Source organism: Palaemon carinicauda, chromosome 41 (assembly GCF_036898095.1).
Source record: "Palaemon carinicauda isolate YSFRI2023 chromosome 41, ASM3689809v2, whole genome shotgun sequence".
NCBI lineage: Eukaryota > Metazoa > Arthropoda > Malacostraca > Decapoda > Palaemonidae > Palaemon > Palaemon carinicauda.
Genome location: NC_090765.1, coordinates 12,101,273 through 12,127,080, shown reverse-complemented (window position 1 = coordinate 12,127,080; position 25,808 = coordinate 12,101,273). Strand labels below are relative to the sequence as shown.

Genomic DNA, 25,808 nt, shown 5'->3' with positions numbered 1-25,808 from the left:
TATATATATATATATATATATATATATATATATATATATATATATATAATATATATATATATATATATATATATATATATATATATATATATATATATATATATATATATATATATATATATATATATTTATATATATACTGTATATATATATATATATATATATATATATATATATATTTATTTATATATATACTGTATATATATATATATATATATATATATATATATATATATATATATATATATATATATATATATATATACACATAATTGATAATGACCCGTAGCCCAGGAAAAGCATCTCATACTCTGCGAACCTAAGAACTTGACCAAATAGTTATAAAGTTGAGAAAGACCAAATACATTATTCATGAGTAATAACCCTTACTATCATATATTTATAAATAAATAAAGTTTCTAAGAATTTACACCATGTAATCTGCATGTTTTCTTGTCGTCGTGCCTGACATACAAGACCCATTATCATATTGCAGAAAATTTAACTATTCAACTTTTCTGGCAATTTTCTTAAACAACCATAATGAGGCCCAAATGAAATTGCACAATCAACCTACTCATGAATGTTAAGTTTTCATTTTAACAACTCAGAACATTAATAGGTTTATAAATATAAAAGAATGTTAAGTTTTCATTCTAACAACTCAGAACATTAATAGGTTTATAAATATAAAAGAATGTTTATATTACGGTCTACACAATTTTCCAAAACTTATTTCTACATGCTTGAATATGGCAATTACCGGTGCCTAAACAAAATATATAATTCCTTCAAGACATTTCTGTTTCACCACATTCTTACTAATAAATCATCCCGTCCCCCTCCCCACTGACACCGTCACCTATCCATATTCTCCCGTCCTGACCCCCCCCCCCCCTCTCCCCTCATCCATTCACGGCCTCCAAAACCCAACATCACGATCCCTGGTCTCCATTAAGACAAGCTTCGCCTAAGCAGATTACAATAATGAACAAGATATGAGGCTCTTTATTCTTGTGATAGATCTCCGGGCTTCCCTATCACTCAGCTCGCCCCCGGATCATAAATGGCTGATAAGGCGGAGTTAATTTTCTCCCAAGATGACCTCGACGAGCTACTGACAGGCGCGCTCTCTCTCTCTCTCTCTCTCTCTCTCTCTCTCTCTCTCTCTCTCTCTCTCTCTCTCTCTCTCTCTCTCTCTCTGGCGATTCCATGGAGAAGAAAATATTTTCATTACTCACTTCTTTTCCTCGGAAAGTTACGTATCTACTTTTCAAGTAAAAAAAGTACAAACGTAAATATGGCTATGAATAAATTTATGGATATGTGAATTACCTTGGCGTTGGGGTCCAGGAGGCCAATAACCTCCTGGCAGTAGCTTCGGGAAAATCCCTTAGTTGCAATAAGAAGTACAAGTTAAGAGAATTTGAACAGCAAGACAGCAGAAGGCAGTAAGAACGGAGTAAAGTGCTAACAGCAGGGATCCGCAAAAAAAAAAAAATAAGGGAGCAAATACATCTTTTTTTCTGATGATATAATTTAATTCGATCACCTCTACTTCTGATAAAATTCCTGCTCATAAACAGCAGTTTCAACTGGAGACATCAGAACCATCATAAGATGGAATAAACTGTACAAGTCAAAAGGGATCATCATTTCCAAAAAGTGGGTTATTATTTCCAAAATATGGATCATTATTACCATTAAGCTAAGTAATATCCCAACTATATAACCCAATTTTTAATGAGATAACACTCATGAAAAATAATAGAAAACTTATCTTCTCATAACAAGGGTAGTAAATTTATGTAAAGAAATTGGAAAATAACAATAATTTTCACACAAATAGATATGGGTGAACGGTTCACGCAACATAAATCATGAAACAATGAAAAATTATGATTCAAACCAAGTAAGCAATAGATCCGTGTAAACTCGAAAAAAAAAATTAGGCCAATAACATTCCAATTGGGATTGAAATGAAAAGCCAGATGTGGGCCCTCATTACTAACGGAATAACGGAATCTATTCAGTCAGCCTGTGTGCCATGACCCACACCATTATTCTCTAGTCCAATCAACAAATAACATTTACCTGTGCAACGAATTATACTAAACGTCAGACAGTTGTTAATGACTATAGCATACGACACAATCTATGTGGCTATTTATAATTTTGTACCTTATAACATACCTATTAATCTACTCATACAAATATTACGAGTATTGTGCGTCTTTGTGATTAATCGTGCATATTTACTTATGTACAATGTATGATTATGTACAAAACAGCACGAAGGCGACGGTAACAAAATATAATTATTATCTCTCCTACGCGTATTGACGCAAAAGGCCTCGGTTAGATTTCAGCAGTCGTCTCTTATCTTGAGCTTTTAAATCAATGCTTCTCCATTCATCAACTCCTACTTCACGCTTTATAGTCCTCAGCCATGTTGGCCTGGGTCTTCCAACTCTTCTAGCGCCTTGTGGAGCCTAGTTGAAAGTTTGGTGAACTAATCTCTCTTGGAGAGTCCATCTACCCCCGCCATGATCTCATCCCCATATGGCATTCGAGTAATCATTTCTAATCCTGTCCTGCCATTTAACTCCCAATATTCTTCCGAGGGCTTTGTTCCCAAAATCTATAAACTCTGTTGGATATTGTTTCATTGCCATAACATGACTCATGTCCATACAGTAACAGCAATCGCACTAAACTGATATATAACATGATTTTTATATGTAATTTCAGGCAATTTGATTTCCTTATTTCACTTAACCTTGCCATTACCTGACTTTCTTTGTTCAATCTTTCATTAAGCTCCCATTCTAAAGACCCTGTATTTAGAGATCTTAGTTCCCAAATATTTAAATGATTACACCTCATTAATCCTTTCTCCTTCCAATGATATTTCATCTTCCATTGCATATTCCATCCTCATCATCTCTGTCTTTCTTCTGTTTATCTAGAGACCAACCTCATGTGATATTTCATGCATTCCGATAAGAAAGCTGTGCAAGACCTCTGTTGTTCTGCTGAGAAGGACAGCGTTATCAGTATACTCTATGTTAGTTATTTTCCTGTTACCAATTCACTCCAATCCTTCTCCACCATCCCCAGCTGTTCTATGCATAATAGTGTTCATCTCTCAGCTTTTCAGCAATCTTTCTCACTAGTCTCTTTAGAATGAGCATACTACTGTATATATTTTCATGACAACTGACATGTGATGCACAATATCAAAGGTCTTTTCATAGTCCAAAAGTGATATCAAAAGTGAATCTCTATATTCTACACATTACTGTACATGTCTTAAAATGAAAATTTGGTCAGTACAACTTCTACCTTTTCAAAATCCGGCTTGTTCATCTCTCAGCTTATCAGCAATCTTTCTCACTAGTCTCTTTAGAATGAGCATACTACTGTATATATTTCCATGATAACTGAAGTGTGATGCCTATGTAATTATTGTAAGCAGTCATAACTTTTCTTTTTACCATTTTCACCAACAATTCTTGCTCCCATTCACCAGCTTTTGCCTCTGCACGCCCCTTTCTACAAAATCTTGTAAGTATTCTGGGAGTCACTTCATGTTCAGCCAATATCATCTCAGCAGTTTTTCCATCGTATCCAAGGGCTTTCAATCTCTTGAGTTTTTTAATGATAACTTCGACTTCAAACACACTGAATTCATTTATGGGCACATCAAGGTCTTCCTCAGCTTCAGGTATATCAATCAAATTATTCCCTTCATATCTCCTATTCATGACCTCACTAAAGTGATCCATCAAGCGTTGCCTTTCTTCATCTTCTGTTGTTATAATAGATTGATTTCTCTTTTTGATGGGTATATGCTTCCTCTTTGCGATTCTTACACCATGACCACGCCCTGAATTCCTAATTTGGATAGCCTCATCTGCTTTCCTGCTTAAGTATTCTCTCCAGTTATTCCTGACTTTTCTTTGCCCTCACTATTAATATTGGAATACTTAGCATGCTCTACCTTGTCAATTTCACTACTTCCTTGAAAACTTTCAACAATCAATTTCTGTCTTTTGTCTCATTTTTATAGTATCCCACGTATTATTTGATATCCATGGTTTTCTCCTTGAAACTGCATGTCTCAAAACTTTACAACCAGTTTTAACTGACTAATGCAGTATATGTTCCTAATATCACACAATTCTTCGTCAATAGTCTGCTCTTCGTCTCTTAAAGTCTCTAAGAATGCAAATCGATTCCTGCATTCTATTGCAAAGGAATCTCTGTTGGGTGCTTCTAGTTTTAATTTCAGTGTGGCAATGAGCTGGTGATCACCATCAATATCTTACATTTCTCAGAGTCCTCCTTTTCTCTTTATTAATAGCTATATGATCTATTTGATTTTTGTAATTGCCACATGGTGAAATCCAAGTATATTTGTGGATGTCCTTGTGCTGGAAGAGTACCTCCAATGACAAGATTGTTTGTTGAGCAGAAACTTCTGAAATATGCTATATTTTCATTTGTAACTTCACCAAGACCCTCAACACCCATCACATTCTCTATGCCTTGATTATTCCTTCCAACTTTAGCATTGAAGTCACCAATCACAATTTTCATATCTCTCTCTGGGATATCATCTGGATTATACTCTGCAGTTCTTCATAGTATTCATCTTTCCTTTTTGTTGGTGCATAGCAAACTATAATACTCATATTGCACTGTTTTGATTTAAAATTTGCATGTAGCAATCTACTATTTATAGCTCTCCATTTCGTTATTGCCTTTTCTGTTCTTGGTGTCATACTCACTCCTTCCCCTTCTCTTCCAATGCCATCTGTTCTTCCTGAGAAGATATATATATATATATATATATATATATATATATATATATATATATATATATATATATATATATATATATATATATATATATATATATATATATATATATATATATATATATATATATATATATATATATATATATATATTTCCTTGGTCTAAGATTTCTTTAACAATCTCCTTACGTGTTTCACTCTGGGCCAAATACCAAAACTATATTTCATAAATTCATTCTCCACTTGCTGTAACTTCCCAATCTGAATCATGGTTCTAACATTCCAATTACCTATTTTCAATTTTTCTTTAGTATTTATAAACCGGGAGATTCTTAGCACCCTGCTGCGCCCGGAACTAAGGCCGTTCTGTCATTTTCTCTTTCCATAGACTGACTAAATCCATAGAGGATTCATTGGCTACATTCATCAAAGGATACCTAGTTCCTTGTGATGCGCAGTGCCTATCTATGGAAAGTGACCCTTGCTGGTCCATACTAATTGCAGTTAAGATCGTATACCAGGCATCAAGAGTAGAAACCAAAGAGACAGTTTGTCTAACGCCTTAAACACAATCGGTCACCCTGCTGCCAGTGACTTAATCGAGATTTAGAGGGGCATTTCCTCCACACCAAAGTTTTCGTATACTTCACCAGGCTGCTCATCCCCTTACATAACCGTTAGCAAACATGGATTGCTAAGATATACCGCCAAGCACGGAGACAAAAGATATAATGACTATTTTTCTTTAAATTTTAAAATGTTACGAAAGAGAATATAATTGAATTCGTAGTGTTGTATAAGAAATGAGTCCAGTCAAATCTTCTGTGAAAGGAAACGTAAGAGCTGAATGTTCATTGCGCCAAAGAGGGGGGAATATTATTATAGGATATAGAGCAATAACGTGAAAATAGTATACATGCATCTTAAAGGGGATTTAGAAGCTATAAAATGAGCCAGTATGGAGTTAAAAAAAAAACGGCAAGACAAAAATGTATAAAAAATGCAATGAAGTGGTAGGTCGGGTGAACTATAACTTCACAGAGATACATGTTGCAAGGGTTCTGGGAAAATGAAAATACAGTCTTAATATTTACATAGAGATGGGCGATGGTAAGAAGGATGATCCCGAGATATACAAAAAGAAAATAAATCTTTGCGTTTAAGCCCCCACCCTCAAAACAAACTCTATTCTCTCTAATCTCCCTCTCTTGAGCTCAAGCAGAATTTGACGTGGTCACTGTATGAACTCTAACAAAATTTTATAACTTCCATTCTAGTCAAAAAAACCTATCTCATGCCTTGCACTTTCAAGGAAATATGTAAAACACACTTATCACTCTTTACTTTAGTAACTCGTAAATGAGATTCAATGCTAATATAATATTCTTCCCAGCAAAGTAACTAAAATCTTGTATCGGTTTATAAAGAACCATTAATTATAGAAATAGCAGGAGAATCTTCAAAGAAACTTGTTAGGCAATTGATACAAGACTTCCTGTACCTATAAATTAAATACGGTGTATATATATATATATATATATATATATATATATATATATATATATATATATATATATATATATATATATATGTATATATATATATATATATATATATATATATATATATATATATATACATATATATATATAATCATCATTATTATTACTAGCTAGGCTACAACCCTAATTGGAAAAGCAAGACGCTATAAGCCCAAGGGCTCCAACAGGGAAAAATAACCCAGTGAGGAAAGGAAACAAGGAAATAAATAAATGATATAAGAAGTAATGAACAATTAAAATAAAACATTTTAAAAACTAACAATATTAAAACAGATATTTCATATATAAACTATAAAAACACTTATGACACAGCCTATTCAACATAAAAACATTTCTGCAAGTTTAAACTTTTGAAGTTCTACCGATTCAACAGTTGGAATAAAACCCTTGGTTACTGTGTAATATTGAGCCTCATGATGGAGAAGGCCTGACTATTAGAATTAACTGCATACCTAGTATTACGAACTGGATGGAACTGTCCGGGAAGATCTGAGTATAAAGGAGGGTCAGAATTATGAAAAATGCATAATGAACTAATTGAACGACGGTGCCAGAGATTAATATCTAGATCAAGAATAAGAAATATAATAGATCGTAAGTTCCTGTCCAACAAATTAAGACAAGAACCAGTATATTTTATATACCGTTTTATATACTGTTATCTAAATGCTACGAATCCTGTATGTAGTCACCGACATAATGAAAGTCAAATTTACTACTTTTTTATTGACGGGTCCCACATCGTAGTCGATCTTTATATGATTTTTCTTTTTCTTACCTTTAAAGATAACTCAGAATTACACCTTAATTACGCTGAGATTTTTTATCAACTATGAGAACTGCTATTTGGGTTATGAATTTTGGACCCATAACTAGGCGCAGGGATCCTGGAGGTCATTTAGAAATGTACATTCACTGAAAGACCGCAGATTCCGAGCCTCAGAATGGAATCAAACACACTCGCTCCCTAACTCTTGCTCTCCCCGCCTCGTCAACACCTCCCACTTCTCCCCTCTTGCTCTCACTCTTTCTCCTCGTCATGGCTGACTCCTCACCGTTGCCTCGTGCTCATTATTAATTGGTGTGTTGCTGAGGTCTGGTAGGCACAATTGGCCCCCAGAAGCTGAGGATGACGTTAAGCACACGGCCTTTTGTCCTCGCTCGGCCCCCTAGATCTTCCCTTGATAGGGAGAAGGCGACGACGTCCCTCATCGATAACAGATCACATAGAGAGAGAGAGAGAGAGAGAGAGAGAGAGAGAGAGAGAGAGAGAGAGAGAGAGAGAGAGAGATAAAATAAATGTGATGTACTATGGAAAATTGAGAGAGTTTGAGTGTGGTGGAAAGTTAAATCTGAGATATAAAGCAGACATAGTTACTAAATGAATAAACTGAAAGAGGAACAGAAAAAAAAATAAAACCAACAACGGGAGTAACTGTTGAGGTTGAAAACCGATATAAAATACCCATTCTAAATAACATAATTTTCTTTACATAGGGAATTGTGTGATAAAATAAAATGACATGAAAAGAAGACCAATTCTAACAGTAAATATACAAGTTAACATGCAGTTTCTCCTTTTAAAGGTTTAGGGTTTATCTTCCTCGACCTTACAAAATAGTACCATATATGGGTGAGAAGGAAAATTTGAATGGAGAAGAAAACTTCAATTATACGGATATCTTTTGGTTAAGTTTACCACAGCGTGATGACCCTGTGCCAGTAGAGGAAACGCGATAAAAATATTATCAAGTGGAATTGAAGTTTTTAAAGTAATTTTATCACAATACTTCATGCTGCATGTCTATCAAAGTGTAAATATCAATAACAGCCTAGGTGAAGAAAAACTGGCAGTGCTGGCAACTTTACCGTCAGAAACAAGAAGGTTGTATTCTTTGGATACCTCCACTTTCAAAATGGAAAGTTGAATACGACACACATACGTATATACATGTACATGTATATGTGTGTATGTATATACCGTACATACATACATACATGTAACATAAAGCCGTTAAGTGCTGATGATTAATGGATCGTTGTACCATAAATTCAGAAAATTTCCGTGAGTAATTGACGACTAATGATGCATGACGTAGCTCTGCCGGTGTTGAACTTTCAACCCGATATGATTTTCATAGAAACTCCATTTTCAACTAATTAAGACCTAATCTAATATAATCAAAGAAGCCGTGAATGTTGACTGATTACTCTACACGAACATGTTAAATACTTATCATTTTAGTAGTGATTAATAAATTTTGGCTGACTTCCAAATATTCCCAGAAAGCAACACATATCAAAGAGACCATTGATTAATGCTGGTATTTTCAGAGATGTTTCAAAAAGTTCCGAGTATGATGATTACATTTGAAGGTTTAGTCTGACAGAATTCCATGAACTCTGCTGGGTGATTTCTACATTTACAGTATTATCACGTGTATTTCAATTACTTGACTTTATGGCAGGAAGTTGACGTTTGCTTAAAATAATATACATGTGTAGAAAATACTGAACAGTTTTTGTACCCATCAAGTATCTAATTGAAAAGGATTTTGAACTCAAATTAAAATTTAATTTAGAAATGCCTGTATTGGTAAATAATTTGTTTCAACTCTTTCTTCATACTAAGCAAAGGTGTCTTAAAAAAATAAGCAAACACAAGAAAACAAGTACATGTAAGACACTGGGGATGTTCAGAAAAGATACTGCTCCCATCATTAAACAAGCATAGGTTTCTACTGTATATACCACTGAAATGAATGAGATCAGAACTGCATAGCCTATGCAGTCAAATGAACTAAAAAGACAATTTACAAACTTGTTTAATGAAGCAGGTAAGAGCAGAAGCTTTTAATCCTAAACGACCCTCTAAGGTTAACCTAATTCTTGTGATAAAAGTAACTTTTGGAAGATGTACATCCGTCACGGGATATGTACCTTTGATAATGAATGGGAATGTACGTTTATTACTACCCAAGTAGCAATTCTACATAGAAAAGTAAAATACTTCAAGCCCAAGAGCCCCAACAAGAAAAACAGCCCAGCCCCCCCCCCCCCAAAAAAAAAAAAATTAATAAGTATAGAATAAACTTTAAGATAAATAAATTGAATATACCGTAGTAAGACAAATAACAATTTTAAAAAGATAAATTACAAAACCACAAAATAACGGTTATACACCAATCACTGAATTACAAAAAAGGGGAGTTTACTTCGAGAAAATGGAAAATTTTCATGTGCAGCATACTGAGTAACATATACATTATTTTAATAATCCTTCTGGTTTTGGCTTTATAAAATGAAGGATTGCTCATTGCCACTGTGTTGTTGAAGATCCCATCAATGAAAGGGAGCATACACAGTACCCCATAGTCAAGTTAAATGTTGTTCCCTCAATAGTAGGCTAGAAGTTTTACCCTACCTTCAAATGATGTATCCAGACACCGTCATCTATCAAACGTTCTTATTTTCGAACATAAAATATATAAACATTACAGATCACCAAAAAAAAAAAAAAAAAAAAAAAACAAGAGATAAGACAATGGTTATATGGGGAGTTGAATTAATCATCCAATGGTAAAAGAGGTACAAAAAATTACAGAGTAATATGATATATCCTATCTTATACAGATAGGTTATGACAACAATGATAACGGAGTAAGACCAGATACCTAATAATAAGGCCATATAACTAGTAGTATAAAGGGGAAAAAAATTGAAATAAATTTTTAAAATTAATTATTTTTTCTCTCTTTGAAAGCTTTGTGTCTGCAAGTGTGGTTCCCTGACATTCAATGGGTCCAACACACCTACAGCTGTAGACCTGCACTTTACTACAAGAGAACACAAAAGACTTCATGAGGACGGGAGCACCATGAGAGGGGAAGCATGATGTATGAATGGAGTGTATAGATTGTGGAAAATGCAACTTTGGTAGGAGAGAGATTAATGCATGTTTTTAATAATCTATTCTGATAAAATAAGCCAACATAATTGTGAATATAAAAAAATAGTGTAAGTTTCACTGACCTTGATTTTGGAGCACCTGATAACATGACATTTAAGGCAGTCGAACAGAAGACTCCACTGTTGGGATGAGGCCCTAAAAAATTAAAACATAACTTGAAAATTTAACCATATCTAAACGATTCTGATCTAACATTGGGCCCATTAGTACAACATCAATATTACCCGTTTCCTTTTTACATCAAGTCAGTTCCCCAACATGGACGGGTCTCCACAGAAAACAACACAGCAGACATTATCACATTCGCCTCGATGAATTCAACCTTACTACTTATAATCATAACATACAAGCTTCACTTCCATAGTTAATTCAACATTTACTTCAAGCATTTCCAATTTGATTTTCAGATATCAGAGGTCTTACCTCAATCTTTTGCTCATGAATATTTACCCATATCGCTTCACTTACACTATTCTATAATTCACCTCTCCTCTCATCCTACCATCATTCATTATATTTATTGGCCTACATTAAAAGAATCAACTTATATTCTTCTGCTATCCATACTAACATTTCCCCTTCCTGGTTTAATTTACCCCAATTTCCTTACTCATTCTCAACATCCTCTCCATCTTATTCACTGACAAATATCTTCAAAGTTTATCTTCATTATTTCACAGCATATTTTCACTACTGCCATTGAATGTCATATGGATCATCGGTTAGAATAACCTACTCCACACTACAGGACTCAATTTACTATTCCACAACTTTGCACCTACGTCAAATGTCCATCTGATTTTTATCATGAAGCCGGCTCTATCATGGTACAGTATTTACTAACCAAAGCACAACTGACTTTAATCTCAGGCACAATTTCACCAAACCAGTCACTCTTCTGTATGCATATTCTAAAATTTTGTTACTATTTTGAAAATAGTTATGTACTTTCAATTACTTACTTTCAACTTCATACACCCTTTAACGCCAAACAATTTGGTCTCTATCAGTTTTACCGTAAATTTTGATTATCATCAGTTTTAAACTGCTCACATAACTTTTATAACAAACACGGTCCACAAAACCTTTTCTATGTCTAACCTCACACTTTTCTTCCTGTCACTCATTTAAATTTATCAATTAAATTCCTACCACACAAATTTCCTGGTATACTAAGTATCCCCCTTAATTCGTAGTTTCTTATGTTTTACCCCTATACAAAGATTAACCCTTTCTCCTACTCCATCCTTCATAAAATTTCAAAACGCTAACTCAATTGATCAAGGATTACTTTTATTTCAAACAGCATCTCTCAATTCGTATAATTTACCAATATGTCAATTTTCCTATCTGTATTTACTTCCCGGTAGAACATTATCTCCCCAAAGCTCTCCTTTCCTTTTCCCTCTATATTTTACTTACTTAATTTCTCTCTATCACTTCCATCTTGAATATCCTATCCATCCTTGCATAGTCCTGCGCATGAATGTCTTTAAATTCCCTCTCCATACTTTCTTGCACACACAAACACTTCCTGTTACCCTTATGACTCCTTGCTAATCTTATCCAATTCCCTTATTTAGTCTTCTTTCCCTCATCTCGAGTTTTAAACCTAAACCAATTTTCCATTTAATTTCTTACTCCCTTATTATCAAGCTCCCTATTCGCAATACCCTATTCAACTTGAAAGTCTGTGTATCTTGCATTACAAGTATACTAAATAAGGGTTAAATATACCTCAAAACACTTCCCTTCTCCGTATTATAAACTATCATATTCATCAACTTCTTTGTACTTGTACGTTTCACTCACAGATGTTTACACTTTTTCTTAATTGTCTTCTTCTACACATGTATTATGTTTATTCCTAACTTATAACCAGATATTTTCCAAAATTGAGTATTTTAACCTAAATTTACTCTAGAAACTCCATACCAACCTGTAATACCAAAATTTTCAATATACCTTACTTTTGCAATCAAGTCACCTTACATAATCTCCAAACCCAGTCACTCATAGATTCACTTTTCCAAAAATATTTCAAGAATCATCTTTTCAAAACCTGACCCACACACACACTCGCAAGTACAATTTCACATCCGTCCACTTACAACTTAATCACACAATGTCCAATCTAGCTCATTTTATTTACCCATCCCCTGTGATTTCCTCTTCCTACCCACGTTGAACTTTCACCTTCCTATCAAGTATTCAATCGACAAAAACTCCCACAAAACAAGCCAAATATAATACACGTCTCTTGTGTGTGAAATATAATAACACTCAAGCTGCCCTATGACTACATTTTTATTTTCAATGCTAGAACAGCTTATGCAGATGACAGCCACAAACTCTATTGTTTTCCTCTGCCAACGACCACATGATTACAAGTATGATTGCTATTGGTTCCGATAGAGACTTATTGTGTCCGTCATTTGCGGGAGTATTTCTTACACAAAAGAGATCAAACACCTTCACAAATGCTTATCTACCTCTGGTTACATTATTATTTATATTAAAAATAATTCACACGTCAAGGACATCATTTTATAACAATATATATATATATATATATATATATATATATATATATATATATATATATATATATATATATATATATATATATAGCAAAAATTGGTTTAGGATTTTGGGCCATATGGCCAGCAATGAGGTCTGGGAGGCCCTTCAATGAACAATGAGGAAAACCAGAATGTTGCACAATAAAACAAAAGTTTAAAAGAGGACGTATAGCAAGATGAAGAAAGTGATAATGGAGGTATAATTGAAAGCTAAATATTGAGAAGAGCATTAAGCCGAAGGCATACTGCCAAGACCCCTAGGTAAAGCCTACAGAGTCTATGCCGCTCAACACTACAGCAGGAGACAAAAATATTTACAACTGAATTTTTCCTTTAATAGGCTACTTGAATGACGAAGCTCCACCAACTGATGATTTAAATACTATATTCATGAGTCGATTCAACCGTTATAATAATGGGGTGATATAATTATTATACTAATTGAATGATTTATTTATTACAAATGCATACGGTATACACATACATATAAACAAACACACATTATATATATACATATATATATATATACATATATATATATATATATATATATATATATATATATATATATATATATATTATATATATATATATATATATATATATATATATATATATATATATATATATATATAAGGTAATTTTTTATTACACCAACGTGGTGATTAATAATTATAACATCGAGATTCCATTAATATAAACGTAGTGATCTAATCATTATAACAAAATGGTGATTTATTCACTATGTAAACGTGGTAATTTAATCATTTTATTAACGTCGTGATTTAATCATTATATTAATGTGGTATTTTGATAATTATGTCTACGTGGTAATTTAATTACTATAATAATATGTTGATTTACTCATCACACCAACAAGGCGATTTAATCAATATATTAACTAGTTGATTTAATCATATCAAAAGAGCTGATATAACAAATTCATAAACATTCTAATCATTATATTGAAGGTGTTGAGTTATTCATTATATTCACGTGGTCCTCATTATAAAATGCTACAATAGCCTGATCATGTAATTTAATAATCATTACACTGTTTGCACAATTAGCCTAATGAAGAACATTTTACGTAGTATAAATTTGGTAGTCTGGGCACGCGTTTTTATTTCATTTTCTAACAAAACATATCAATTAAGATTAGTAGCCTAATAAGAGTGGAAGGAAAATATGACCAAGTGATGCCATTACAAAAGTGTATGACAAGTTCAATTTTAGGAAACATAACTAATAATATTTATATAACTAATGATCAATACCAAGGCGAATTGTTTCAGTCTCCGGAATATAAAAAATTATTACTGTGGAGTACCAAAAAGTTTCCTTGAAATTAAAGTAGAGGTAATTTATCCCGTAATACCTCATAAAACAACAATGAGCACTTTATAATTAACCCTCAAGCTTCTTTTCCATCAGTAAATCCCCGACAATTATTTCTTCTTCATGGGGCTACTTTCCATTGTGACTCCATAACAAACCAAAAAACATTTATTTACCCCTTATCATTCCAGCCTCGGTCCATTTTTAACCCCATTTCAATACCTCAGCCCATCTTGTTACTTTTATATAGGTCGTCTTAGCAGACCCCTATCGACTCTCTTAACATCAGCCCTACATCCTGGCACAGCATCTGATGGGCCATAAGTCTCCGGGTTATACCGCTTCCTCATTTCATTTATGGCCCTAGGAGCATCTCGCGGCGGTATAGTGATATTAAGTGATATGGAGCGATTGGGTATGCATGGCCACACCACCATCCTAAGGTGGCCGTTAAGTCTTCGCCTCAGTGGGGAGAGGGGGTTGAGGGCTTAGTTGGACTTTCCTTCCAAATGACTCTGCGGTTGAGTTTAGTCCTACATTTCAGTGAAAGCCATCTAACACCCTTCCAAAACAGGAATCCCCTTCCATTGCTATCGATTATCTTCGACACGTCTCTGGAGAGAGAGAGAGAGAGAGAGAGAGAGAGAGAGAGAGAGAGAGAGAGAGAGATGAATGGTTTTTCACGCCCCAGGGGGAAAGAGGGATTATTTCTCCAAGACTTCAAGTCTAATGCTTTTGTATACAATTTAATGAGGCACAGATCACACGATGTGTCTTTTTTCTTACTTTCCTTCCAACCACAACTGCAATCCATGACAGTTGACTATATGAAGGTACCCCATCTATTACTTCAACAACCGAAGCTCATATTGCTTTAAATATATCATTCTAAACACCCTTTGTATAGGCTACTCATTTGCTCAGGTATTGAACGTCACCATCCTTTCCAAAATTACAGTTATCGAAATATAATAAAAACGGATTCACTGATCAATTTTGAAAGCATAATATCATTCTGAATGATAAAAAAGCAAAATCCATTTTCAAGCATCGTCAAATCGCATACTGTACATCGGAAAGACCTGCTTGAAGACTTCTCATTATAAGACAACAAACACGATCACACATCCCTCCCCTTTAACATAATTCATGCTGAGGCAAGGGACGCCGTCCAGTCCTGAGGAGCAACTAGGGGAAAACTCAGCAGTTGCACTCGCAAAAAAAGTTAAAATATTATTATTAATGAGAAATTTACCAGCCCAATGAGTCAAACAAGGTTCCTATAGAGGACTAATAAAAATAGACATTGACTGGATTGGATTAATGACTTTGGACCAGAAGGCCTGGCACTTGGGCCAGGGAGGTCATTCGTTGTAAATGTGAAACTATGGCTAAAGTCCGCAGTTACAGTCTGGAGTAAAAGTTGAGAAAAGTTGGTGGAAAAGATAGAAGAAAGGAAGTGGGAGAGGAGACTCGGTAAAATGCTAATTAGTGGGTGTAACTCGAAGCAGAAAGGACACTGCAAAGGCCCTTTGGTAATGCCTACGGTGCACCACGAGAGATGCACTGATGGGACTATCCCCTTATGGCCTGATAAGCAGCAAGCGCCCGTGTTTCGCAGTTTGAAGGATTAATCTGAAACAAACAAACCAACTGCCCCCTTTGGAACAACCACCTTCCCACACCACCTCACTCAATTACCTAAATACCATGACCACTAGACTGAGAGGGTCCCAATTGGCTAAACAACTGAAAAAAATGAGGAAGAGGAAGAAAAAGAGCCATAAAGCCTCGTGCTGTGGTCGAGGAAACCATTTAGCGCCAAGGAGCAACGAAGGTGGATTCTTCATGACAGGTGTGAATCATTTCCACTTAGCTTGTCACAGTTTGGCAAGATTAAACGTATTTGAAGCAAAAGTTGAGATGCTGTTTATTACCAAGACTGGTCTGCTTGTACGTGGGCTGGGGCCACTGGACAAATATGTAAAATAGCGGTGATAAGGAAGAAAATTGGATAAAGATGTCCAGATTAAGAAGAATAGATAAGTATAAATACATGAAACAATTAACAGTAGATAAGATTGATGGAGGAAAAAAGATATAACCACACCTGATGTAATACCATACTCGAAGGCAACAACAAAAAGGTGTAAAAATGATAAAAAAGAAAAATACCGAGAATGTAAAATAGGAATGTAAGTAAACGATGCAAGTTCATTTTAATGGAGATGTATCAAGGCTGCAAAGTTTACTAAGTATAGGAGGATGAATAAAGTATGCAACGTTTACTATGCAATCGTATGAGGGTGTTAATTAAAAAAATAATCACTGGAGGATATATTACTGAGGACAAAAAAACTTATTCTCCTTGGTCTCCCTAAGACAAATAGTGAGGAGAGAAATCAATCAAACTATAAGATATTCGAGGATAATACAAGCATTTGCGGTGGAATGGTGACAGGCGTAAAATAATCTTTTACGACTGTCACCATATGTCTAAATAAAAAAGTAAACAGAGAGTCATAGCCATGAAGCCCTCTGGATTAAAATAGGAGAAGTGTATCCTCCACAAGAAAGTAAGAGGTCAAAGAAAGGAGGAAGAACTTAATTATTCCATAAAAAAGGTCTAGGGGGCATATAGTAATGACGAAATTCTACAAAAGATTAAAGAAAATGAGTTTCTGTATGTGGGAGAATATTGCTACGAATAGTTACAAACCATAAATTCAGTTAATCTTATACAAGAACTGAATATTGTAAGGAATCAATAACCGAATGACCCAATAAAAAGGGGGATAGACGAGAATAAAGGTAGTAGTGGTTAAGTCACGAAGATCACGGCGCCACAACAAGAGAAATGCGATAAAGAAGCCGGGTAAGCATGAGAGAATACATGACTTGCCAGAAAATGAACAGAAAACTCGGTAATAAGGCAATGAGAACGGCAGATGAGATAAAGGAACAATCATAAATATAAAGCAACGTTGGAATAACCACTCTACTGGTATGAGGGAGTACTCATGTCCTTCAAAATGTAAGAACAATTTGGGGTTGCTTATGCTTAAAATGTAATTATTCCAGGTAGGATATATTCTTTTTATATACAGTATGCAATGCTCAAGTAGAAAAGCAACTTGAAAAGAATAATGCTTTATTATTAATGCGGATGCTTCAAAAGAGTAAACTAAAAAATCATAGACAAATTAGCATGAGATCATCCACATAATTTGGTCACTATAAATAAAAATACCTAGGATAGATAACAAATGCGTAATGGAATTGTGAAAAATATGAGCAGACATGAAAAATATAGAAAAAAAAATTATTAAGGAAATAGAAAATGAAACTAAAACACCAAATGAATGGGGGTAAATTAGAAATATCAATGGCCATATCAAAAGAAGCATGACATATAAAACAGAAGAGGGCAATTCTTAAACCACTGAAGTCCAATCCAGATGTAAAACCTTAATTATCGCTCAACGACATGCTTTACTTGCTAATTTTTTTTCAACAAAAACTATTAATGCTAAGAACTTGAAGTATTCTTTATTGTACAGCTGATTAAATTTTCTTTCAATTGATACAGAGTTTTAGATATTTTGTAAAAATTGTATACGAGTAAATTATTGAAGAAAATTCTCCATTCCTACCATTATCCCTACATTAAGGGGCCAGTTGTCTAATGGCCTCTGTCCAATGCCTTCTATCAAAGGCATCCTCTTCCACCAAACCTCTTCCCTCCAGATCATCCTTCGCCTTATCTCACCATCTAATTCCCTGTCTCTCTTTCCGATCTTGCCCCCGGGCCCCAACAGCTACCTCGCAAGCCCTCCTCACCCTCTTCCCACCATTCATCCTCAACACGTGCCCACACTATCTCAGTCGTGACACTCTTATCGCCTCTAAAATCTTAATATGCCTGCCGTTCTTCTTATTTCATCATTTTCCAGTCTTTCAAGCAGTGATATTCCCATAATTCACCTCAGCATACTCATCGCTGAGCTTTCAAGCTTTGCTTCCTCTTTTCGTTTTCGAGTCCACATTTCCCATCCATACATTAACACTGACAATCTTCCCTTCTGACTTATAGTAGATCCCAAGTATCTAAACTGTTCCACCTGGTTTATAACCGAGCCTCTACTTTCATGTATGGACATAAAATGCGTCATATGGAGCTCAACTAGTAAAAATATCCAGACGTAAAATAAGTGCTAACTACACAGTAAAACATTTAGGAACATTAGCTTAGTGGAAATTAGGTCAAAACCAATAAATTAGACAATTAAAGCGTGGAGCAATAAAAGGAAGATTGAGACCATCTTATAATGCCGAATACTGTGATAGGTTAAAAACGATACTTGGGAACTTTGACCAACCTATGGTTTGTACAGGTCTTAAAATGATTTTGCATATTATGTTTGAAAGATTTTGTTACAAAGTTATAGGTAAAAGTGATATCAACTTGCAAATTAGCCTATTTGAAACTTCTAGAAATAATTGAAAGTTCAGTGAGAAAATGGTGGATTGAATGATGGACGAAAATGTTGGAAAGATATTGCATCAAAATTGTGCTAAATTATAAGAATGTTATTACAATAAAAGTGAAAAAAAAATACACTTCAAAAATATCAAAATTTGACCTGGGTATGCTTGAAAGTCATATTCCCCATAGTAACAATTATCACAAATTTTAGTCATTTGTATTTTTCTTGAACTATAAAAAACAGTCTTTTAATAGGAATAAGACTTTAGGGAAGCTGTAAAAGCAATTAAATCTTTAGTGAGGTACTTACAGCATAACTACCGACAAGTGACAGGAAGCCCCACCCACCTGTCAGTTAGCTGGACACTCACTTTTGACCTTAGGCAGGGCCTTGCAGGGTGCTTTCGGTGACCACGGCTTGAGGAAGGGCGTGTAATTTAGAGGACTAAGGTTTGTATACTACAGAAAAATACAAATAACTTAAAAAATTTTTGATTTATTCCTACAAGAGTACAATCAATGAATGATTGATAATTATCTGGCATCATAACACCAATAGTCATTGATGCCGATTAGATTATGATTAATTAAGAGTTGGTTACTTGAGATAAAAAAAAAATAAATACATAAATTATAAAACATTTAAGATTGTACACACCTTTATGATGAGTAAGAATGTCAGCTTCCAATATGAACTAGAAAATGTCACTGGCATCGTACACACTTCCCCTCCATGAATCTTAGTGAGATTATACCTACCATCTTCACCACAAGATTTAGAGAGGCATTGTTCTCTGTGATCCCCAACACGGGAATTCAATCAGTAAATGGCTAACAGTCAGGGGAACCAAGCAATCATCCCAAAAGGGTTGGCACCCACCAGTCATCAAGAACTTGTGTGCTGAATGAATGTACCCAATTCTTAGGCAACAGAGGTCAGTTTCTACCATCTAGGCACATCATTATATATATCCAAGGAGGTATAGCACAAGTAATCTCAATTTTATTCTGATCTACAGAATTCCAGTAATGTCAAATATCACCAAGAGATCTTTTGATATGAGGCAAAAATTAATTACATGGAAATGGTTATCTCCCAGGAAGTAATTTGTCTGCTGCCTCTTTTGCTAATTTGTCCACCTCTTCATTTCCTAGTACTCCCACATGAGCTGGAACCCAGCAAAACTAGACTTCCTTGTTTGTGTTACAAATACATAGCAACTCCTAAATTTTTAAAACTATAGGGTTGATTGGATTAAAAACATGCAATGCATGTAAGACACAGTATCCCTATGCTGTTCTGCATGCTCCATAAAGGTAGATTGAACTTCTTCATTTACAATGTTGCTTTTTGAGCCCATAAAATACAAAAACGTCGACGCAAACAACAGGATCCATCTCTGATGTCAACGAGGGCTGACGCTAGCACCATAGCGAAGAAGTTGCAGCAACTTATCCTTGGAGGGCGGACCCGGTAACGCCAAGGATGACCACACCCGGTAAAACGGAGAAAGGGTCATGGACTCCACCGGGGTGAGAGGTGGGGCCGCTTCACTAGGGAAAGCGACACCATCTCTCTAGGACCAAGGTTGACTAGGTCTTAGAGGGGCTGCACTACTACTTGACGGTCTCTCGGAATAGAGCGAACAAGGAGGAGCTTCGGAGGAAGGGCAGGAAGTGGAAGAAGCATCCTTGGGTTTTTTTTGCTTCAAAGAAACCTTCGAAGGAGAAGAATCCTGCTTAGACTTCTTCTTTCGCCACCACCCAAACCTTTCCCACTGGGAGGCAGACCACTCCCAACACTCATTACACTTGTTATCACTATCACACCATTGACCTCTGCAGAAGGGACTAAGGGTGTGAGGATCGGTGTCGTCGGCAGACATGAAGGTACTGTAGGGCCAGCCCTCAAGTCTAGGGCAGGCACTAATGGTTGGCAGAAGTCAGCATACACACACTGAAACAGAGAAAGCACAAAAATTATTAATGGCAGTCCAAATGTTTGGTGAGGATGAAGAGCGGCAACCACCGTTCACCATCCGAGCCAAAAGCAAAGTGGGCTCAATCACAGGTGTGTGAGAGGGAAGGGTAGCAAACTAACACCCCACTAACTAGTAGGATGGGTAGTTATCCCACGCTAAATTTTAATGGCTTGTCCTTTCAGCTTCGCCGAAAGTAATACTCCTAACAAATAGCGTAGGTTTGTATTCCAGTTACGGAACAAACTGCCTTGTTAGAAAGGCCTTGAAGAATAAAGACAGCTACCCTCTCAAGTCAAAGTCATAGACAGCTTTAAGGATACCATAACTCCACGTGGTATCATAAGATTTTTTGGGGATCAAAATATAGTGTCACATGATGTTGCTTGAAAGCACACGACCGACAAACAGGTGACTTTCTAGACAGACTAGTAAATCCGTTGTAGAATGATATTTTAATTATAAAATAAATTTTTGAATATACTTACCCGGTGAATATATAATAGCTGCAACTCTGCGGCTCGACAGAAAACATACTCAAAAAACTCGCGAGCGATCGCTATGAAGGTTGCGGGTGTGCCCACCAGCGCCAACTGTCGGCCAGATACCACTCTTGTATGTAAACAAAACCTTCAATTCTTCTCGTCCCGCTGCGTCTCTATTGGGGAGGAAGGGAGGGTCGTTTAATTTATATATTCACCGGGTAAGTATATTCAAAAATTTATTTTATAATTAAAATATCATTTTTAAATATTTAACTTAGCCGGTGAATATATAATAGCTGATTCACACCCAAGGAGGTGGGTAGAGACCAGAGTTAATTATGTTTACAGCGTATAAGCTAAGAGTTTTTTCATTTTGACAGTTATCAATATAACAAAACCAAAATAAATAGGTACCTGGTAAGGAAGTTGACTTAGACGATTACTCTGCCTTGTAAGTCTGTCTTCCTTACGGAGCCCAGCGATCCTCTTAGGATGCTGACAGACTCCCAGGAGCTGAAGTATCAAGGGCTGCAACCCATACAACAGGACCTCATCAAACCCGTAATCTGGGCGCTCTCAAGAAATGATTTTGACCACCCGCCAAATCAACCAGGATGCGAAAGGCTTCTTAGCCTTCCGAACAACCCATAAAAACAATATTAAAAACATTTCAAGAGACAGATTAAAAGGATATGGAATTAGGGAAGTGTAGTGGTTGAGCCCTCACCCACTACATCACTCGCTGCTACGAATGGACCCAGTGTGTAGCAGTCCTCGTAAAGAGTCTGGACATCTTTCAAGTAAAATGACGCGAACACTGACTTGCTTCTCCAAAAGGTCGCGTCCATGATACTTTGCAGAGATCTATTTTGCTTGAAGGCCACGGAAGTTGCTATAGCTCTAATCTCGTGCGTCTTAACCTTAAGCAAAGATCGGTCTTCCTCACTCAAGTGGGAATGAGCTTCTCGTATTAACAATCTGATAAAATATGACAAAGCATTCTTTGACATAGGTAAGGATGGTTTCTTAACCGAACACCATAACGCTTCAGATTTACCTCGTAAAGGCTTAGTACGAGCTAAGTAGAACTTAAGAGCTCTAACGGGGCATAATACTCTCTCTAATTCGTTGCCTACGATCTCTGATAAGCTAGGAATATCAAAAGATTTAGGCCAAGGATGAGAAGGCAGTTCATTCTTGGCTAGGAAACCAAGTTGAAGAGAACAAGTGGCTTTTTCTGTCGAAAAACCGATGTTCTTGCTGAAGGCATGAAGCTCACTGACTCTTTTAGCCGAGGCCAAGCACACCAGGAAAAGAGTCTTAAGAGTGAGATCCTTCAGGGAGGCTGAATGTAAAGGCTCAAACCTGTCTGACATGAGGAATCTTAGGACCACGTCTAAATTCCATCCAGGTGTAGCCAAACGACGTTCCTTAGAGGTCTCAAAAGACTTAAGGAGATCTTGTAGATCTTTATTGTTGGAAAGATCTAAGCCTCTATGCTGGAAGACCGAAGCCAACATGCTCCTGTAGCCCTTGATCGAGGGAGCTGAAAGGGAGCGAACTCTTCTCAGGTATAAGAGAAAATCAGCGATTTGGGCTACATAGGTACTGGACGAGGATACAGATACTGACTTGCACCAGTCTCGGAAGATTTCCCACTTCGATTGGTAAACTCTAATGGTAGAAGCTCTCCTCGCTCTTGCAATCGCACTGGCTGCCTCCTTCGAAAAGCCTCTAGCTCTCGAGAGTCTTTCGATAGTCTGAAGGCAGTCAGACGAAGAGCGTGGAGGCTTTGGTGTACCTTCTTTACGTGTGGCTGACGTAATAGGTCTACTCTTAGAGGAAGACTTCTTGGAAAGTCTACCGGCCATCGAAGTACCTCGGTGAACCATTCTCTCGCGGGCCAGAGGGGAGCAACTAACGTCAACCTTGTCCCTTCGTGAGAGGCGAATTTCTGCAGTACCTTGTTGACAATCTTGAATGGTGGGAATGCGTATAGGTCTAGGTGAGACCAATCTAGGAGAAAGGCATCTATATGAATTGCTGCTGGGTCTGGGACTGGAGAGCAATAGATTGGAAGCCTCTTGGTCATCGAGGTTGCAAAGAGGTCTATGGTGGGTTGACCCCAAGTCGCCCAAAGCCTCTTGCACACATCCTTGTGGAGGGTCCATTCGGTCTGAATTACCTGACCTCTCCGACTGAGGCAATCTGCTAGAACGTTCAAGTCGCCCTGGATAAACTTCGTTACCAGGGAGATGCCTCGATCTCTTGACCATATGAGCAGGTCCCTTGCGATCTCGTACAGTGTCAGGGAGTGGGTACCTCCTTGTTTGGAAATGTACGCCAAGGCTGTGGTGTTGTCCGAGTTGATCTCCACCACTTTGTCTCGAAGGAGACTCTCGAAGCTCATCAAGGCCAGGTGAACTGCCAAAAGCTCCTTGCCGTTGATATGCATGCTCCTCTGACTTGAGGTCCACAGACCTGAGCATTCCCAACTGTCCAGTGTCGCACCCCAACCCAAATCCGATGCGTCTGAGAATAGAACGTGGTTTGGTTTCTGAACTGCTAGGGGAAGTCCCTCTCGTAGACTGATATTGTCTTTCCACCAATTCAGGCAAGTCTTTACTGTTTCGGAAATCGGGATCGAGACCGCCTCTAGCGTCTTGTCCTTTTTCCAGTGAAAAGCTAGATGGAATTGTAGAGGTCGGAGGTGTAGCCTTCCTAGCGAGACAAACTGCTCCAGGGATGATAGAGTTCCTACTAGACTCATCCAATTCCTGACTGAGCAACGTTCTCTCTTCAACATCCTTTGGATTACGAGCAGGGCTTGATCTATTCTGGGGGCAGACGGAAAAGCCCGAAAAACTGGACTGTGAATCTCCATCCCTAAATACAGAATAGTTTGGGATGGGATCAGCTGGGACTTTTCCAAGTTGACCAGAAGTCCCAATTCCTTGGTCAGATCTAAAGTCCAATTGAGATCCTTCAGACAGCGATGACTGGACGAGGCTCTGAGAAGCCAGTCGTCCAAATAAAGGGAGGCTCGGATACCCGATAAATGGAGGAATTTTGCCACATTCCTCATAAGCCTCGTAAACACGAGAGGAGCAGGACTTAGGCCAAAGCACAGGGCCCGAAACTGGTACACCACATTGTCGAACACAAATCTCAGAAAAGGTTGGGAATCTGAGTGAATGGGGATGTGGAAGTAAGCGTCTCTTAGGTCGAGAGAGACCATCCAGTCTCCCTTTCTGACCGCTGCTAAGACTGACTTCGTGGTCTCCATGGTGAACTTTGTCTTTGTGACAAAGGCATTCAGAGCACTGACGTCTAGCACCGGTCTCCAACCTCCTGTCTTCTTCGGTACTAGGAAGAGACGGTTGTAAAACCCCGGTGATTGAAGGTCCGAGACTTTGACCACCGCTCCCTTCTCTAGCAAAAGAGACACTTCCAGTTTCAGGGCTTGTCTCTTTGCTTCCTCTCGGTACCTGGGAGAGAGATCGATGGGGGAAGTCGCTAGAGGAGGTTTGCGTACAAATGGGATTTTGTACCCCTCTCTGAGCAACCTCACAGACTGTTGATCTGCGCCTCTCTTCTCCCAGGCTTGCCAGAAGTTCTTGAGTCTGGCACCTACTGCTGTCTGAAGCTGCGGGCAGTCAGACTCTGCCACGCGAGGACTCGGCTCCTTTCCTCTTTCCTCTCTTTCCTTCGGCACGAGTACTTCCCCTGCTGGGGGCTCTGCCACGAAAGGGCGGAATAAACCTGGACGCTGGAGTGTCTATCCTAGGTCTAGCAGACAAGGCAGACGAAGGGGTCCCTTTGCGAGCCGAGGACGCAAACAAGTCATGGGTGTCTTTCTGCACTAGCGACAACGCTATTTTCTTAACTAAAAGTTCAGGAAACAAGAACTTAGACAAAGGGGCAAAGAGTAGCTCAGATCGTTGACGGGGCGTCACTCCTGCTGATAGAAAAGAGCACAGAGACTCTCGTTTCTTTATGACTCCTGACGTAAACGAGGAGGAGAGCTCATTGGATCCATCGCGGATGGCCTTATCCATGCAGGACATAATGAGTAATGAGACATCTCTATCGGCTGATGAGATTTTCCTACTCAAGGCTCCCAAACACCACTCAAGGAAGTTGAAAACTTCAAAAGCACTAAAAATGCCTTTAAGTAGATGGTCAAGATCTGAGGATGACCAACTAATCTTCGAGCGTCTCATGGCTAGGCGGCGGGGAGAGTCTACAAGACTTGAGAAGTCGCCCTGGGCAGAGGCAGGAACTCCCAAGCCGAGAACTTCTCCCGTGGCATACCAGACGCTCGATCTAGACGAGAGTTTAGATGGGGGGAAGGCAAAGGCCGTCTTCCCTAAACTCCTCTTGGTTTCCAACCAATCGCCTAACAGCCGTAAAGCTCTCTTGGATGAGCGAGAGAGAACGAGTTTTGTAAAGGCTGGCATGGCAGCAGGTACGCCTAAAACAAACTCAGACGGCGGCGAACGAGGAGCCACAGAGACAAAGTGTTCAGGAAACAATTCTTTAAAAATGAGCATGACTTTTTTAAAGTCCATAGATGGCAGAAC

The 25,808-nt window shown here is 37.3% G+C and overlaps 1 protein-coding gene across 2 annotated transcripts in view; it reads right to left on the bottom strand.

The window, feature by feature from the left end:
* The window catches only part of Ppox (protoporphyrinogen oxidase), a 948,609-nt gene that overhangs the window by 857,019 nt on the left and 65,782 nt on the right, over positions 1–25,808 (bottom strand). For both annotated transcript variants that reach the window (XM_068364075.1, XM_068364076.1), the window contains exon 2: positions 10,418–10,490. The gene's annotated coding sequence lies outside the window, so the exon portion shown is untranslated. The remainder of the gene's footprint in view (positions 1–10,417; positions 10,491–25,808) is intronic.